Here is an 18,958-nt window from a genome sequence, read left to right on the forward strand (position 1 = left end):
GGTTACCTCGCTCCATTTTGAGGTTTCTCCTCTAATCAGTACTTTCTGTTTTCTACATGTTAACCAGTCCCTAATCCATGTGCATGCATTTCCTTGAATCCCTACTGCGTTCAGTTTGAGAATTAATCTTTTATGCAGTACTTTGTCAAAAGCTTTCTGGAAATCTAAATAAACCATGTCGTATGCTTTGCAATTATCCATTGTCGATGTTGCATCCACAAAATAATCAAGCAGGTTAGTTAGACACGATCTCCCTTTCCTAAAACCACGCTGACTGTCTCCCAGGATATTGTTACCATATAAGTAATTTTCCATTTTGGATCTTATTATAGTTTCCATAAGTTTACATACAATAGAGGTCAGGCTTATTGATCTGTAGTTACCTGGTTCGGTTTTGTCTCCCTTTTTGTGGATCGGTATTAAGTTTGCAATTTTCCAGTCTGTCGGTACAACCCTGTGTCAAGAGACTGTTGCATGATCTTGGTTAGCGGTTTTTAAATAACTTCTTTCATTTCTTTGAGTACTATTGGGAGGATCTCATCCGGCCCAGGGGATTTGTTTATTTTAAGAGCTGCTTAAAAGAAACACATTTTAAGCAGCTGTGTTATTATATGTTCTATAATATATGTTATATTATATGTTATATAATATAACATATATAACAAAAATAACTGGACTGCGGATAAACTCTGGTCAGGAGGGAGCTATACTTTGTGGTGGCAAAATAAGTTGAGGAGTTAAGGAAGTTAATAAATCCACCCCATATCTCTTCAAAGAGCCAGTTCCTTTTGCAAATCCTACAGTATTTTTTTTCACAAAGGACAGATGACAAAATATTCCCAAACCACATAGATATATTTGGGGAGTTATCATTTTTCCAACAAAGGGCAATATATTTATCAGCTGTTATTAGTGCCATCTTAATAAATCAAACATCCCCAATGCCCATATTTGTCACTAAAGACATATCGCCAAGACATATCAGGTGGTACAATGATGTTTGTTATCTGAGAAACTGTTTGAAATATTGTTCTGGATTGTAATATATCCTGCGGATCAGACTGAATTGCAATAATCAATGATGCCTTTCTTTCTTAACAATCTCTCACGACTGATGCAGCTGTCTTCCATTTCATTAATTCTGCTTTCAGCCTCTTCTACTATTTGAAGGCTGGTGTTCACATCTTTACAGAGTTTTCTGAATTCAGCCAAAACTGTCCCCATTTCACTCGCCTCCTTGTTTGGCATGGAATACCATTCTCTCTTGTTTTGTTCTCCAAGCTTTTTTGGTTTTAACTTTTTTATTTTTAAATTTGGAATTGGCAATTATTTTTACCTATTTTCTCCCAATTTGGAATATCCAATTGTTTTTAAGACCTTGTCTCAGTGCTGCAGCTCCCGTATTGACTTGGGAGAGATGAAGGCAAGCATGCGTGTCCTCTGAAGCGCGTGCTGTCAGCGAGTCCTCCTAATTTTTTGCCAAGTTGTTCATTGTTACAAGTGAAGTAGAGCAATTCATCGATCTATGGTTTGATTGAATTCAGAAGGGGTGAAAGGTCAGCTGGGATCCCATGCCATTCAGGAAGGAAGGCAGCTTCATACTTGAATAATTTCAGGAATGGTGATTCAGGGAGTGTGAAGTTGGAGAGATAAACCGTCTCCCCACCAACAAGGTACCCAGCCCAGTAGCCAAATGTCCCAATAGTCATGATGGTGTGATTGCAGTGAGCAAGAATAGCAAAGCCCTTTGCTGGGTTTGATTCATTTCCATCACCAGAGAAACACACATCTCCTTTAGAAGCATCAATGTTCTCTTTGCACCACTCCATGCCATTGCTGGTTACCACAAACACAGGTTCTTGATACTTGTTCCTGAAATAAGACATGGCTTTACAATGTAGGCCTTATCTGCTACCACTCCCTTCCATGCATCTCTCATAACATGCACATAGTCCCCCCTTCACACATGGACTCCAATGAAGGTGACATTTTCCCGACTCCCTTTAATACCTTCCAGGTACCGGTTGGCCTCGTCTTTGAGGAAATCATGGAAGGTGAATTCCCTAAGGATGTCTTCTTTAATATGATGGTAGAAGGTCCTGTTAGCTTCACATAATCCCCAGGAATGTTGTAATACTCATTGGACATCCAGTCATGGAGCCAGTAATGTTTCCATTGTATGTTTGTGTTAATTTTACTATGAAGCACAGGTAAAGTGATCTTGAAGATTGGTGCTAAGTACTCATGCATCTCTGGAAGTATGTATGCTTGGTGATTGTTTTGCTTAGCCAAGGCATACAGAGTTGCATACTCACCCATTTGATTGCCAAGACGGCCAAGTGAGTTTACAGTCCATATCCCTCGATCCTTTCTAATAGTGGTCATTGTTGATTTGGAACTTGATTTTAATTGATCCATCTTCAGGATTTGCTGTTTATTAAATATTTCAATGACTCCATATAAGAAGGACATTATGAAGATACATAGTAGAAACAGTAAGAAAATACATGGTTTCCAAGTCATTGGCTTTTCAAGTTTCATTTGTTTTCTTTGGTATCCTAAAAAGAGTAAAAGAAAATGTATGTAAGTGTTTTTGATAAAGAAAACCACCACCCACTTTCCTGTAAATATGCATGTGTGTGTGTTTAGCAGGGATGGGGTTAATCTCCAGCTCTATCCCTGATTGAATGCCCAGCTGCATCCTATTAAAGGGAGGTTTGTTTGGTGTGTAGTAGAGGGATACAGGAGTAGCAGGCTGTGGTGATGGTATGTTGTTTGCATTTGATTGTTTGAACCTTTTTGTTTTGTATTTTGTTTTGAAAGCTTAATTTTGTTAGTGAATACATATGTGTACGATGTTTCTTTGACAACAGTAGAGAAGCTGGAAGCTTTAATCAGTTCATACATCAGGAGATGGTTGGGAGTTCCACGCTGCCTCAGCAGAGTGGGACTTTATGGTAAAGGAATACTGCAACTAACAACTACTGCAACTAAAGGAATACTGCAACTAAATGACATTAGTAGAGTCACGTGACAAATGCGTAAGGGAGGCAGCACCTGTATTGAAAACTGGAAGAAAGTGGGCTGCAAAGAAAACTGTGGAGGATGCAAAGGCTGCCCTTCGAATTGGTGATATCATGGGGCAAGTTCAGCATGGAAGAGGGGGTCTTGGTCTCAGTTCAGCTCCTCCTACATGGCACAAGGCAGCCCCAGCTCAACGGAGGAAGCTGGTAGTCAACGAGATGTTAAAGCAGGAGGAGAGGATGAGGTGTATAAAGGCTATTTCCCAGGCCAAGCAGGGAGAATGGATGAGATGGGAGAGTGTGGAACAACGCAAGATTGGCTGGCAAGACCTATGGTCAATGGAACAGAGCAGGATCAGTTTCCTCATCAGGTCAACATATGATGTTCGCCCATCACCACAGAACCTAAACCTCTGGGTAGGAGAGGATCCCTCATGTCCTTTGTGTTCATCACCTGCAACATTAAGGCACATTTTGACAGGATGTAAGGTGGCTCTTAGCCAAGGACGGTTTATTTGGCGCCAGGACCAGGTGCTGCAATGTTTGGCCTTAGCATTGGAAGACACGCGTAACATGACCAATAAGTTGCCACCTGTTCCATCAAAACATTACACACAAAAGACAACATTCCTCCACCCAGGAGAGCAACCACCAAGAAAAAGTATTAAAACCAATCCTCGCCCAGGACAACTGGAAGCTGCTAGAGATTGGAAAATGCTGGCAGATGCTGGTCAATGGCTTATTTTTCTACCTGAGATTGCCACCACTAACCTTCGACCAGATATTGTCTTGTGGTCTGGATCAGCATGCCTTGTTCACCTGGTAGAGTAAACAGTGCCACGGGAGGATGCTGTAGATGAGGCGTATGAGAGGAAGAAACTGCGGTATGCTCAACTAGCCACTGAAGCGGAACAGCGAGGATGGAGAGACTGGGTTTACCCAGTGGAGGTGGGTTGTCGAGGATTTGTGGCACACTCTACAACCCGGTTTCTCAGAGACGTCGGATTCAGTGGCCAAGAGTTGTGTCGCACAGTGAAGAACTTATCTGAAGCAGCAGAGAGGAGCAGCAACTGGCTGTGGTTGAGACGCAAAGATTCTGGCTGGGGATCTCAAGCACAATAGAAAGAAACGCTGATGTACGGGTAAGTAAGCTGGGCTAAGTTGAGTGGGGGACGGACGGGGGTGATGCTGGGACACCACAATCACCGTCGAGCCCTCTTGAGATGTCGTGGGCTAGTCGACGAAACACCGAGGATGGAAGGTGCCCACTTGAAGACCCCAGAGATGTACCCGACTTAGCTCAATCCAGACGGTTGTCATGCTGATGCGCTGGGGAGACCGCACTGTGGTTTGATCCCCGGAACCAGCATTGCAGCCGTTGTGTGTGCTGATGCGCTAGGGAGGCAATAAGCCGATCCCTGGAGTCAGCATTACACTTCAGCCATCAACACCAGACAGAAGGATATCTACATCATCATATGGAAGGAAGCACAAATGGATGGAGACACATATGGATCACATTAGTTTACTGTAAAGCTATGTCTTAGTTGGTGCTTATCTTGGTGAGAGCTGAGTTCAAATCAGCATGAAGTTTAAACATCTACTTTTGTGTAATTGAAATCCTTGTGATGGGGGTTGGTGGGTGTAGCGCCTGTGGGACCTGACGTGATGACACAGACAGGCAGGACCTGTGCACCAGCAAGGCAGGGCTGGGCAGGGTTTTATTAATTCACAAATAAACTAACAAAAAGAATCCCTGGGAATATCAACTATGATAAGCCCGGGTTGAAAATAAAATAAATAAACAAAACACACTGACAAGCGCTGTTGTTGCTGCCTGTTCTCTCATGCTGCCAGTGGTCAGGAGGACGAATTACCGCTGCTATCAGCTGTCCTCCTGCCACAGTCCTACTGAACTTAATTGCAAGGTTCTGCCTCCGAGTTTCCATTCTGCCACTGCACCACCTGGCTGGGTTTGCAACCTTTTCACAGTTATCTTATTCTATGTTCGCATCCCTGAACAGATGCACATTGATCCTGAGCTCTGGTGCACAGAGTGGCTGGGTGTGGTACAGTTCTCACTTTAGTGGCTCAGGCGTTGTGTCTCCCTGTTGGTGGTGAAAAATAACAGGTGTTATATTTTATTTATTTTCCTTTTTTTACAGTACTTCCTGATAAATGCTCTGCAGCTATTGTGCAGTACTCTTCTTTTTGTAATAATAAATGATCTGGCTAGGAACAGCAAAGCTACATTGTCTTCAATTGAAAGGGACAATATATGGCAAATATTTGTGTCTTCCCCTACTTGTTACCTCTCTAAAGCTGAGGGGCTCTACAATAACACTCATCTATTCTCTTTATTCCATGTGGATTTTGCTTCCCTAGGAATAGTTGGTGGTTTAAATAAAAATTCTGAAAAGAATGCTATATGACGGCTTTGACGGCGTAGCCAAATGTTTTTTTTCGTTTCATTTCGTTTCTCTCTCTCGCTGCTCTCGCTCCTAACACCCAGTGCAGGCTTTTATGCAGGTGACCATCTCCTGATTAGCAACAAATTAATCACTTAATTTGGGAGATGGCCACCTTCTACACAAGGTTTTTAATTACCATGGATGGGCTTCCCATCCACACTACCAAACAAAAACAAACATTCGGCTACGCCGTCAAATTTATAAAACAATAAACCATAACAATAACAAACACGGCGCACGCCGTCATATTTTCACAATAACTAAATCATAATAATAATAAACCACAAATACAAAATAATAAACTGCACAGGGGCGGAGGGGAGACGCCGTTCTAAAAATAAACAAATAATAGGAGGCTGTGTGGTCCAGTGGTTAAAGAAAAGGGGCTTGTAATTAGGAGGTCTGCGGTTCAAAGCCCACCTCAGCCACTGACATTGTGTGACCCTGAGCAAGTCACTTAACCTCCGTCTTTCGGGCGAGACGTAGTTGTAAGTGACTCTGCTGCTGATGCATAGTTCACACACCCTAGTCTCTGTAAGTCGCCTTGGATAAAGGCGTCTGCTAAATAAACAAATAATAATAATAATACATTTCAACAGCAGGGCTTTCTACCGCCCTGCTACAGGTAGATAGGACTTTTTCTTGTTATTTGTAGTAATTACCCTGTAATGTACTCTGTTTAATTAGTTGTATTCATCAGTCTTTTGCAGGTAATGTATTGAACTGTGATTAGATCAGTCTGCAGCCATATGAATATTGTCTTATGATACGGCATGAGGACCGGGACATGTAATTCTTCCTTTAAGTTTTATTTGATAAGATTTGGCAGATCTAGGTTGTGTGAAGCTATCAGTTAAAGATATGGGCATAAGCACAGATACTTGAATGGTTTCCAAAAAAGGGCATAGCAGTCTTTCAAAAGTAAGTTCAAATCAAGAGCATTTATTTACAGTATTTTGCATAATCTTTTTTAAAATTGCATGACAAGAACCAAAACAATCACTGAAAAAGATGAGACATTGACATGATTTTAAACAATGGTCTACCAATTTTTTTATTTTTTTTTTTATCAGAAAATAAAGATATTGAAGACAGTTAACGGTTACCAAAGGTCAGCCAGAAACATTTATTTACTAATTAAATGAACTTAAACAAAGAATAGTGCATTTAAACTTATTTCAACTTTTTCTTAAAATTGACACCGGCGCAGGATTAGACTACACCAATGTAAATTCAGTGCATTTGAATTTTGGAAGCGATATCTATATATTTAAAAAAAAAAAAAAATTCAGCCTAGGTGAGATGACTATGATTTTTTAACATTTCAGTTTGCTCTTTTTGACAAGTTCCAAACTTTTTGAAACCAAGTGTATTTTTAATTAAAAGCAGCCAGTTAAGGCCCAGATTAGCTCAGAATCTGTCACTGCATTGCATAATTTCACTGTTCATAACTTAAAATATTATTATTTTATTTCTTAGCCGACTTACAATTGTTACAAGATATCACGTTATTTTTACATACAATTACCCATGTATACAGTTGGGTTTTTACTAGAGCAATCTAGGTAAAGTACCTTGCTCAAGGGTACAGCAGCAGTGTCCCCCACCTGGGATTGAACCCACGACCCTCCGGTCAAGAGTCCAGAGCCCTAACCACTACTCCACACTGCTGTTGTCATCATCAAAAGTTTGCATACCCCAATGTGTGGAAATTTGTACATTTATGCAATAAGTTATATGTATATACAGTAATTTGCCTAATCTTTTTTTAATTTATAGCATTCTTTTCAGAATTTTTATTTAAACAACCAACTATTCCTAGGGAAGCAAAATCCACATGGAATAAAGAGAATAAATTAGTGTTAGCTGCAATAACACTAATTTATTCTCTGTGTGGTCCAGTGGTTAAAGAAAAGAGCTTGTAACCAGGAGGTCCCCAGTTCAAATCCCACCTCGGCCACTGAGTCATTGTGTGACCCTGAGCAAGTCACTTAAAATTGATCACTTAATTGCACTTTGTTGGGTGAGCAGCAGCGTTGTCGTGTTAATTTTATATTGTCCATGGTACAGTATAGTGATGTTTCATGATCAAAAGAAAGTAATGTGCAGCTAAATATTTAAAATGCCTGGTGGTGGGGTTTGTAACTATTTCTAACTCACATGTGAGACTGCAATGTCTGGGGGCCACGAAGAAGTTGCTGTTGTCTGGAATTAATGTTTACCAAAGAATGAATAGTTGATACAGTCTCGAATGTTTAAAGAAAGACAAATGGATTTATGATGGATTTACAGACGTGCTCAAATTTGTTGGTACCCTTACAGCTCATTGAAATAATGCTTCATTCCTCCCGAAAAGTGATGAAATTAAAAGCTATTTTATCATGTATACTTGCATGCCTTTGGTATGTCATAGAATAAAACAAAGAAGCTGTGAAAAGTGATGAATTATTGCTTATTCTACAAAGATATTCTAAAATGGCCTGGACACATTTGTTGGTACCCCTTAGAAAAGATAATAAATAATTGGATTATAGTGATATTTCAAACTAATTCGTTTCTTTAATTAGTATCGCACATGTCTCCAATCTTGTAGTCAGTCATTCAGCCTATTTAAATGGAGAAAAGTAGTCACTGTGCTGTTTGGTATCATTGTGTGCACCACACTGAACATGGACCAGAGAAAGCAGAGAGTTGTCTGAGGAGATCAGAAAGAAAATAATAGACAAGCATGGTAAAGGTAAAGGCTACAAGACCATCTCCAAGCAGCTTGATGTTCCTGTGACAACAGTTGCAAATATTATTAAGAAGTTTAAGGTCCATGGAACTGTAGCCAACCTCCCTGGGCACGGCCGCAAGAGGGAAATCGACCCCAGATTGAACAGAAGGATAGTGCAAATGGTAGAAAAAGAACTAAGGATAACTGCCAAAGAGATACAAGCTGAACTCCAAGGTGAAGGTACGTCAGTTTCTGATTGCACCATCTGTCGCTTTTTGAGCGAAAGTAGGCTCCATGGAAGAAGACCCAGGAGGACTCCACTTTTGAAAGAAAAACATAAAAAAGCCAGACTGGAATTTGCTAAAATGCATATTGACAAGCCACAATCCTTCTGGGAGAATGTCCTTTGGACAGATGAGTCAAAAATGGAGCTTTTTGGCAAGTCACATCAGCGAAAAAATGAAGCTTTCAAAGAAAAGAACACCATACCTACAGTGAAACATGGAGGAGGCTCGGTTATGTTTTTGGACTGCTTTGCTGCGCCTGGCACAGGGTGTCTTGAATCTGTGCAGGGCACAATGAAATCTCAAGACTATCAAGGCATTCTGGAGCGAAACGTACTGCCCAGTGTTAGAAAGCTCTGTCTCAGTCGCAGGTCATGGGTCCTCCAACAGGATAATGACCCAAAACACACAGCTAAAAGCATCCAAGAATGGATAAGAACAAAACATTGGACTATTCTGAAGTGGCCTTCTATGAGTCCTAATCTGAATCCTATCGAACATCTATGGAAAGAGCTGAAACTTGCAGTCTGGAGAAGGCACCCATCAAACCTGAGACAGCTGGAGCAGTTTGCTCAGGAAGAGTGGGCCAAACTACCTGTTAACAGGTGCAGAAGTCTCATTGAGAGCTACAGAAAACGTTTGATTGCAGTGATTGCCTCTAAAGGTTGTGCAACAAAATATTAGGTTAGCGGTCCCATCATTTTTGTCCACGCCATTTTCATTTGTTTTATTATTTACAATATTATGTTGAATAAAAAATCAAAAGCAAAGTCTGATTCCTATTAAATATGGAATAAACAATGGTGGATGCCAATTACTTTTGTCAGTTTCAAGTTATTTCAGAGAAAATTGTGCATTCTTCGTTTTTTGTGGAGGGGTACCAACAAATTTGAGCACGTCTGTATGCATTTATAAGATGGGAGGGAGATGATAAATTATAAAGAACAGGTAAGAGTACCTGAGATGTACCTATTAGTGCACGTTCTCAAATATGATTATTCCACAGATAATCTGAGCAGTCTGTGCCTGTTTTGTGGAGAGCAGGACAATCTGGAGGATGCAGTGTTACAAGATGAATGGGTAATTTAGTAGTGAACACTTTAGTTTAATTTTTAAACTTTTTCAACTGCAACTCCAAACATCTTCTAATCAAAGTTAAAAAATAAATAAATAGATGTTTATTAAAAGTTTATGCAAATGAAATGTACATGGTTTCCATACTTTGTTATAATTTCCTAATTAAACTCTCTACACTACATTACTTTTTCTACACCCTCTACTTTCCTTTGTATTTTTCAGATTACGTGCGATGGCTGCAGCAGGTGGTTCCTCCACACATGTGTTGGACAGCCATCAACTAAGGTCAGCTTTTTTTATACAGCATGCACAATGTGAGGACACACAAATGCTTCATTTCCACTGCCGGCGCAACTGGGCGAGCCGCGCTAGAGCTGTGACCCTGCCAATAACATGATACTAGTTCAATGATTCTTCTTTCAAATCCTACTAAATAGTGGGACAAAATACATGCTTACGTTTCTAGATTTTTATGGAGGGGGGGGGGGGGGGGGGGTTGTAAATAAAAAGTGGGGAGTTTTTGTTGCAATCCTTTTTGTTCTGTTGTACTGTTTACTCCTCCAATAAAAACATTTGATCACAAAAAAGTTGTTGAGTATGCAGGTGAGAGAGAGACACACTAACAGTATAAGTTAGGTATTTTTTGGAAAGCTCCTGCTTGATTTACAGAGGGGAAACCAAATATTCCAGTGACTGTAAAAAAACAGTGCGCCTGGAAAAAATGGTGCCCCTTGTTTATTGAGAGCAAATGCACAGCAGAGTGACAAAAGTTGTTGAGTATGCATTCAGATGGCAAATAAAAAATTATGATCTCCTGTGACGGAAATATAATGAGTTCTGGTTGTAAATCTCCCTCTCGACCTGTGAGGATACGAAGTAGCGAAAGGGAAAGGCTTTGGACAGGTTGTCCTGACAGTTCATTCCCTGGGTCAGGAAGTCAATCAGCCTGGAAAAAGACGAGACTGCAGTGCGAGAATGTATTGACCTGGAAGGTAAACGAGGTAGCAGCTGCAGGCAATAGAGTCAGCTGTAATCGTTTACCAAGGGGTCATGCATAATCGCATAAAAGGGGCTGGAGAATTGTAAATCTTTTCCTTCGCTTGGGTTTTGCTACAAGGAAACTGGAAGGACCAGGAGATTGCCCAAAATAAATAAACGAAAGGAGTTTGTGAGTGTTTTGTTTGTTTGTCTGTTTAGTTATCACTAGACAGCTAAACACAAATCCGGAGCTGTCGCCAAGGGCCAGCACGAAACCGGATCATCACTGCACTACCGTCACAAATAAACATTGTTATCAGCACTTGTTTCACTAATAGCACGTATTATACTGTATTTCACCACAAGCATTGAGAGCACTCACTTTGGAACAGTGATTGTGTGTGTCTAATTGTGTGTGTTTTGTACCGTGTCTATTATTTGCGGGACTGCAACCCTTCGTTTTATTACTGTGCCATACACATTGTTGTGTATTGCCAGCTCTTTATTATTTACTGGCGGGTCATCAGACCATTGGATTATAAACCATTAAAACAATCATTTTCACCCGTACTTTGTTGTCTGAGCGTTCTTGGAATCACTGTATCCGCACTGCACCTGCTATACACCTGTTACCACTTACCACTTTGCCACATCTCCTTTCAAGTTGAACGTTTCTGTTATTGGTTTATCTGTGTGTGTGTGACAGTTGTGAAAAGCTGTCAGGAATGAAATTACTTACAAATAAATAAGTAAATAAACATTTAGAAGATTGTACTGCATTTAACTGAATTACAAAATAACTGGATTAATTTACACATGGTTGTGTAGTAATAATAATAATAAATAAATATAAACGAGAGTGTTTCAATTTGTTTATTGTGGTCTGTGAAACATACTGGTACAATTCGTCACAAGACTTCATTTAATTACCGTTGTGTTTTGTTGTTTTTGTTATTAATTTTCTTAGACGCCCTTACCCTTACAGTTGTCACAAAATATACATATTTCACAATACAGTAAGAGCAGGTAAAATGTACAATAACTTCAGTCCTGGCAAAAGCAACTTTAACTAAAATATATACACGTACAGTTCGATCATCACAATATAGTAAGAGTACATACAATACTTCTGTCCTAATAAGAGTAAGTAACTAGCTCATTTATACACATTTCAAGAAACACAATATATAGTTGTTGTTGTTGTTAGTGTATTTAAACAATCTATTCTGGATGTAGAATCACTGAAATCACAAGCTTACACAAACATCTTCCGTCCAGAAGCAATAAACTCGCTCCCGTTTGCAGCTGACCGCACGTTCACGTTGCAGCAGGCGCTGCTCTACAGTCTAGTCATGGATTACAATGACAGGTTACGCGCTTTGCGTCGTGAGCGAGGAATCACACGCTCCCGTTGGCAGATCGCAAGGTTTTTGCAAGCGCATGCGCACATCCACCGGGGACACATGAATCCTAGGGGGCACTGAATTCATGGTAACACCTTTACACGAAGCAGAGAAAAAAATTGGAACCTGATCTCTCTCTCTCTCTCTCTGTCCCTGTCTGTGCTGCACTGTGCTGATCTCTCTCTGTCCCTGTCTGTGCTGCACTGTGCTGATCTCTCTCTGTCCCTGTCTGTGCTGCACTGTGCTGATCTCTCTCTGACCCTGTGGGTGCTGCACTGTGCTGATCTCTCTCTGTCCCTGTCTGTACTGCACTGTCCTGATCTCTCTCTGTCCTGGTCGGTTATGCACTGTTCCGTTCTGTCTCTGGTGGTCCTGCGCTGTGCTGATCTCTCTCTGTCCCTGTCTGTGCTGCACTGTGCTGATCTCTCTCTGTCCCTGTCTGTGCTGCACTGTGCTGATCTCTCTGTCCCTGTTTGTGCTGCACTGTGCTGATCTCTCTCTGTCCCTGTCTGTGCTGCACTGTGCTGATCTCTATCTGTCTCTGTCTGTGCTGCACTGTGCTGATCTCTCTCTGTCCCTGTCGGTGCTGCACTGTGCTGATCTCTCTCTGTCCCTGTCTGTGCTGCACTGTGCTGATCTCTCTCTGTCCCTGTCTGTGCTGCACTGTGCTGATCTTTCTCTCTCTGTCCCTGTCTGTACTGCTCTGTGCTGATCTCTCTCTCTGTCCCTGTCTGTACTGCACTGTGCTGATCTCTCTCTGTCCCTGTCTGTGCTGATCTCTCTCTGTCCCTGTCTGTGCTGCACTGTCCTGATCTCTCTCTGTCCCTACCTGTGCTGCACTGTGCTGATCTCTCTCTGTCCCTGTCTGTGCTGCACTGTCCTGATCTCTCTCTGTCCCTACCTGTGCTGCACTGTGCTGATCTCTCTCTGTCCCTGTCTGTGCTGCACTGTCCTGATCTCTCTCTGTCCCTGTCTGTGCTGCAATGTGCTGATCTCTCTCTGTCCCTGTCTGTGCTGCACTGTAGCGAGTGCTCTGAGCTGCACCGCTGGGTCTCCAGCAACAAGCAGCACGTTTCTTATACAGATACAGCCCTGCGATTACAAGAACCAGGAGACCAACAACAGCAACAACAAGAGGAACCAGCTAGGAGGGTTTCAGCTGGGGTAGAACCGGGACTAGCTCAGTCAGACCAGACCCATGCCGTTCAGGAGAGTAAACCAGACACTCGTAAATCCCTGCGTCCCCCTCCGTCACTCTCCGCAGCAGCAGTGATGCGTTCCCGCGCGGGATCTTAGAAACGAACAGGCACGTCCGGCCCTTGTACTGACGGTGCTGATAGGACAGCGTGTCCTCGTTGTTGTAGTAACCATGAACATTCCTGAGTAAATCTTGTCTTGTCCAGCTTACAGCTGACCTCTCATCCCAGCCTCCTCCTCCTCCTCCTCCAGCTCTGTAGTTGAAGGTGCAGTTCAGGATGCAGTGACAGAAATGCTCTATCAACATTCTAGAAAGATATATAGAAGTGTGATAGAAATCACGTATTCTATAGAAATTCGATAGACATTCCATAGAGTTACATTATATATATATATATATATATATATATATATACACACAGTGCCTTGCAAAAGTATTCAGACCCCTGACCAATTCTCTCATATTACTGAATTACAAATGGTACACTGAAATTTCTTTCTGTTTGATATTTTATTTTAAAACACTGAAACTCAAAATCAATTATTGTAAGGTGAAATATTTTTAAGAAAAATAAAAAAACTGAAATATCTTGCTTGCATAAGTATTCAGCCCCCACACATTAATATTTGGTAGAGCCACCTTTCGCTGCAATAACAGCTTTAAGTCTTTTGGGGTAAGTATGTACCAGCTTTGCACAGTGTCGGAGTGATTCTGGCCCATTCTTCTTGGCAGATTTGATCCAGGTTGTTCAGGTTGGTTGGACGATGCTTGTGGACCGCAATTTTCAAATAGTGCCACAGATTCTCAATGGGATTGAGATCATAACTTTGACTGGGCCACTGTAGGACATTCACCTTTTTGTTCTTGAGCCACTCCAATGTTGCTTTGGCCTTGTGCTTGGGATCATTGTCCTGCTGAAAGGTGAATTTCCTCCCAAGCTTCAGATTTTTAGCGGACTGAAGCAGGTTCTCTTGCAGTATTTCCCTGTATTTCGCTCCATCCATTCTTCCTTCAATTTTAACAAGATGCCCAGTCCCTGCTGATGAGAAGCATCCCCACAGCATGATGCTGCCACCACCATACTTCACTGTACGGATGGTGTGTCTTGAGGCATGGGCAGTGTTAGGTTTGCACCACACATAGCGTTTTGAGTTTTGACCAAAAAGCTCTATGTTGGTCTCATCTGATCACAAAACCTTTTCCCACATCGCAGCTGGGTCACTCTCATGCTTTCTGGCAAACTCCAGATATACTTTTTGAGTAACAGCTTCTTTCTTGCCACCCTCCCATACAGGCCAGTGTTATGCAGAGCTCTTGATATGGTTGACTGGTGCACCTTCACTCCACTCCCAGCCACTGAACTCTGTAGCTCCTTCAAAGTGATTGTTGGCCTCTCTGTGGCTTCTCTCACAAGTCTCCTTCTTGTTTGAGCGCTGAGTTTTGAGGGACGGTCTTTTCTTGGCAGTGCCTGGGTGGTGTGATGCAGCTTCCACTTCCTGATTATTGATCCAACTGTGCTCACTGGGATATCCAAACACTTGGATATTATTTTGTACCCTTTCTCTAATCTATGCATTTGTATTACTTTATCTCTAACTTCTGTAGAATGCTCTTTGGTCTTCATTTTCCTTCAGATTCACAGCCTGACCAATGATTCTTCAACAGTGGGGTTTTTATGCAGAAAATGTGACAGCGACTTTAACGGTTCACAGGTGGAGGCCAATGGTAAGGTAATTGTGTCCTCGTTAGGGCAATTTCTTCATTGGTGTAAACTGGGAGCTTCCACAGCACAGGGGTTGAATACTTATGCAAACAAGATATTTCAGTTTTTTATTTTTCTTAAAAATATTTCCCAACATAAAACCAATGTCACCTTACAATAACTGATTTTGAGTTTCAGTGTTTTAAAATAAAATATCAAACAGAACGATATTTCAATGTACCATTTGTAATTCAGTAATATGAGAGAATTGGTCAGGGGTCTGAAAACTTCTGCTAGGCATTGTAATTTATATATACACACACACACACACACATATATATGTATATATATATATAGATAGATAGATAGATAGATAGATAGATAGATATGCCTATATACAGGTCATATATGTTTCTATAGAAAATGATTCTATAAACAGTGAATAGAAACTATAGAATCTACTAGTTTTACCATGTAAAAAAAAAATAAAAAATAGTGGGTCAAAATAGTACAAAAATAGTACGATATTAGTACAATATTAGTATGGTGTTAGTGTGCAATGTGCGAGATATACAATAAGAGTAACGCGCTTATGTACGAGTGTGGCATGATAGCAGCAGAGGGAAGACTCAGAGACAGAAAGTGCAGTGAAACCAAAATAGTTTAATTAACAAAACACAAATAAAAAGGCACGATGGCCAACCAAAAAGACAAACACAAAAACAGGCTTTAAACAAACCAAAAAGAACCACTCACACTCACACACACACACTCTCACTCTCTCTCTCTCTCTCTCTCTCTCTCTCTCTCTCTCTCACACACGTCGTCTCACAGTTACAAACACTCTCCTCCTAACAAACCCAACCACTCCCTTTTATACAGGTGCCTGGGCTAATTGGGCAATTCGCACCTCATTAGCCCAAGCACATTCCACACATTCCTCACACATAAATTCACTGAACCACACCCCAAACTCACTCACATCCACTCTAAACAATACAAAAAACACAGAACCACCACAAAATAGGCTGCACCCCATCACACACCTCCCCTCCTTGTGCGCAGCACAACATGGCCTAAATGGCCACCTCCCCCCTCAGTCTCAAAGTCCCGGAAGAGGGGGAAGCACAGTGTCCATGGGGGTGGCCATGGTGGGAGGTCCGGCACCCCCCAACTCTTCGTGGCCGGCAGCTCCCTCTTCCGGGGCTCCCGCCACACACTATCCTGCCGCAAACGTGCGGCTGGGGGAGCTGGTCTCCTGACCTCCCCCCCCTTCTTCATTGCCGGCATTTCCCCTCCGTGGGGCTCCGACCACACGATCTCCGGCAGCGAAACTGCTGCGAGGGGAACTGGTCTCCTGATCTCCCCCCCTTTCTTCATGGCCGGCAGCTCCCCTCCGTGGGGCTCCGGCCACAGTGTAGCGACCCCAGGCGAAGCAGGACCCTCAACGACCCCAGGCGAAGCAGGATCCCTGGCGACCCCAGGCGAAGCAGGATCCCTGGCGACCCCAGGCGAAGCAGGATCCCTGGCGACCCCAGGCGACGGCAGCAGCAGCGGACCCTCGGGAGGCGACGGCAGCAGCAGCGGACCCTCGGGAGGCGACGGCAGCAGCAGCGGACCCTCGGGAGGCGACGGCAGCAGCAGCGGACCCTCGGGAGGCGATGGCAGCAGCAGCGGACCCTCGGGAGGTGGTGGTGGAGGCAGAGGCAGCTCCTGCTCCTCTCCCTCGGGTGGTGGTGGTGGAGGCAGAGGCAGCTCCTGCTCCTCTCCCTCGGGTGGTGGTGGTGGAGGCAGAGGCAGCTCCTGCTCCTCTCCCTCGGGTGGTGGTGGTGGAGGCAGAGGCAGCTCCTGCTCCTCTCCCTCGGGTGGTGGTGGTGGAGGCAGAGGCAGCTCCTGCTCCTCTCCCTCGGGTGGTGGTGGTGGAGGCAGAGGCAGCTCCTGCTCCTCTCCCTCGGGTGGTGGCGGCGGGAACAGCAGCTCGTCTCCCTCCGGTGGCTCTGCTGGCTCCTCCGACAGCGGGGGTAGGGCTGGTGGCGCTGCCGGCTCCTCCGACAGCGGGGGTAGGGCTGGTGGCGCTGCCGGCTCCTCCGACAGCGGGGGTAGGGCTGGTGGCGCTGCCGGCTCCTCCGACAGCGGGGGTAGAGCTGGTGGCGGGCGTCTCCGCTGGGCTCCCTTCAGCAGCAAAAACAGCGGCTGCTGTGGAGCCTGAGCTTCACGCCCTCGTCCCTCCCAAAAAAAAATAGGGGTTTGGGCCTTCCGCTCCTCCCCTCCGGACACAGGACGCACTGGCTCCTCCCCTCCGGACCTAGGACGCACTGGCTCCTCCCCTCCGGGCCGTGGACGCACCGACTCCTCCCTCCGGGCCGTGGACGCACCGACTCCTCCCTCTCGGGCCGTGGACTCACCGACTCCTCCCTCTCGGGCCGTGGACGCACCGACTCCTCCCTCTCGGGCCGTGGACGCACCGACTCCTCCCACTCGGGCTGTGGACGTTCGGGCTCCTCCCACTCGGGCTGTGGACATTCGGGCTCCTCCCACTCGGGCTGTGGACGTTCGGGCTCCTCCCACTCGGGCTGTGGACGTTCGGGCGCCTCCCACTCGGGCTGTTGCAGCGGCAGCTCCTCCTCCTCATACTGGGTGGGGCAGATGGCCACTGTGTGTCCATATGCCCCACAGCCGGGGCACAACTCTGCCGCGAGCCCTTTTAAAAATAGCTCCCAGCTGTCATCTGCCTCCTCCTGGGCCAGCTGCATTTTCCTCCACCTCATCTTCTCTTCTCTTCCCTTTTTTTTTTTTTTTTTTTTTTTTTTAAACAAACCAAAAAAACTGCACTTCCGCTCTGAGTCTCCAGGGGGCGCTATCCCACTTCTGACACCAACCTGTGGCAGGATAGCGGCAGAGGGAAGACTCAGAGACAGAAAGTGCAGTGAAACCAAAATATTTTAATTAACAAAACACAAATAAAAAGGCACGATGGCCAACCAAAAAGACAAACACAAAAACAGGCTTTAAACAAACCAAAAAGAACCACTCACACACACACTCTGTATTTGCAGGATGTTTTTGCAGAACTCTGTGTGCAGGGCTTCTATTGGGTGTTTATCCCATTTAGTGTAATCCTGCTCTGTGAGCGGACCCCACACTTCACTGCCATAGAGGGCAATGGGTTTGATAACACTTTCAAAAATTTTGAGCCAAATTCTAATGGGGAGTTTTATATAAAGCTTTTTCTTTATGGAATAGAAAGCCCTGCGGGCCTTCTCTCTCAATGCATTCACTGCCGGGTTAAAGCTACCTGATGCGCTGATGTTTAGGCCCAGGTAGGTGTAGTGCATGCAGTGTTCTATTGTGGTGTTGTGTAGTGTGAAGATGTATCTACTTTCCTGATATCTGGGTTTTTTCAGAAATATCATGATTTTAGTTTTGTTCATGTTTACTGCCAGGGCCCAGGTCTGACAGTACTGCTCTAGCACTGACAGGCTCTGCTGCAGCCCCTGCTCTGTGGGCGACAGCAGGACCAGGTCATCTGCGTAGAGCAGGAATTTAATTTCAGTATCAAGCAGAGTGAGGCCAGGGGCTGCAGATTGCAGATTGCAACACTGTGGCCAATTCATTGATGTAGATGTTGAACAGTGTTGGACTCAAACTGCACCCCTGTCTCACTCCACGCCCCTGTGAGAAGAATTGTGTTCTTTTATTGCCAATCTTTACACCACATTTATTTTCCGTATACATTGATTTAATTGTGTCATAGGTTTTACCTCCTACACCACTTTGGAGGAGTTTATAAAATAATCCTTGGTGCCAGATTGAATCAAAAGCCTTTTTGAAATCTATAAAGCAAGCAAATAATTTATTTTTATTTTGGTTTACATGTTTGTCTATTAGGGTGTGTAGGGTGTAAATATGATCAGTAGTGCGGTGTTTTGGAAGGAAGCCAATCTGACTCTTACTCAAGACAGCAGTGTGGAGTAGTGGTTAGGGCTCTGGCCTCTTGACCAGAAGGTTGTGGGTTCAATCCCCAGTGGGGGACACTGCTGTTGTACCCTTGAGCAAGGTACTTTACCTAGAGTGCTCCAGTAAAAACCCAACTGTATAAATGGGTA

At 43.8% G+C, this 18,958-nt stretch overlaps 1 pseudogene; it reads right to left on the bottom strand.

Annotated features, from left to right (window-relative positions):
- Positions 1–860: 860 nt before the first annotated feature.
- On the bottom strand, positions 861–2,826 carry LOC131697753 (galactoside alpha-(1,2)-fucosyltransferase 2-like; annotated as a pseudogene).
- Between the last annotated feature and the right edge of the window lie 16,132 nt (positions 2,827–18,958).

The sequence above is a fragment of the Acipenser ruthenus genome, chromosome 16 (genome assembly GCF_902713425.1).
Source record: "Acipenser ruthenus chromosome 16, fAciRut3.2 maternal haplotype, whole genome shotgun sequence".
NCBI lineage: Eukaryota > Metazoa > Chordata > Actinopteri > Acipenseriformes > Acipenseridae > Acipenser > Acipenser ruthenus.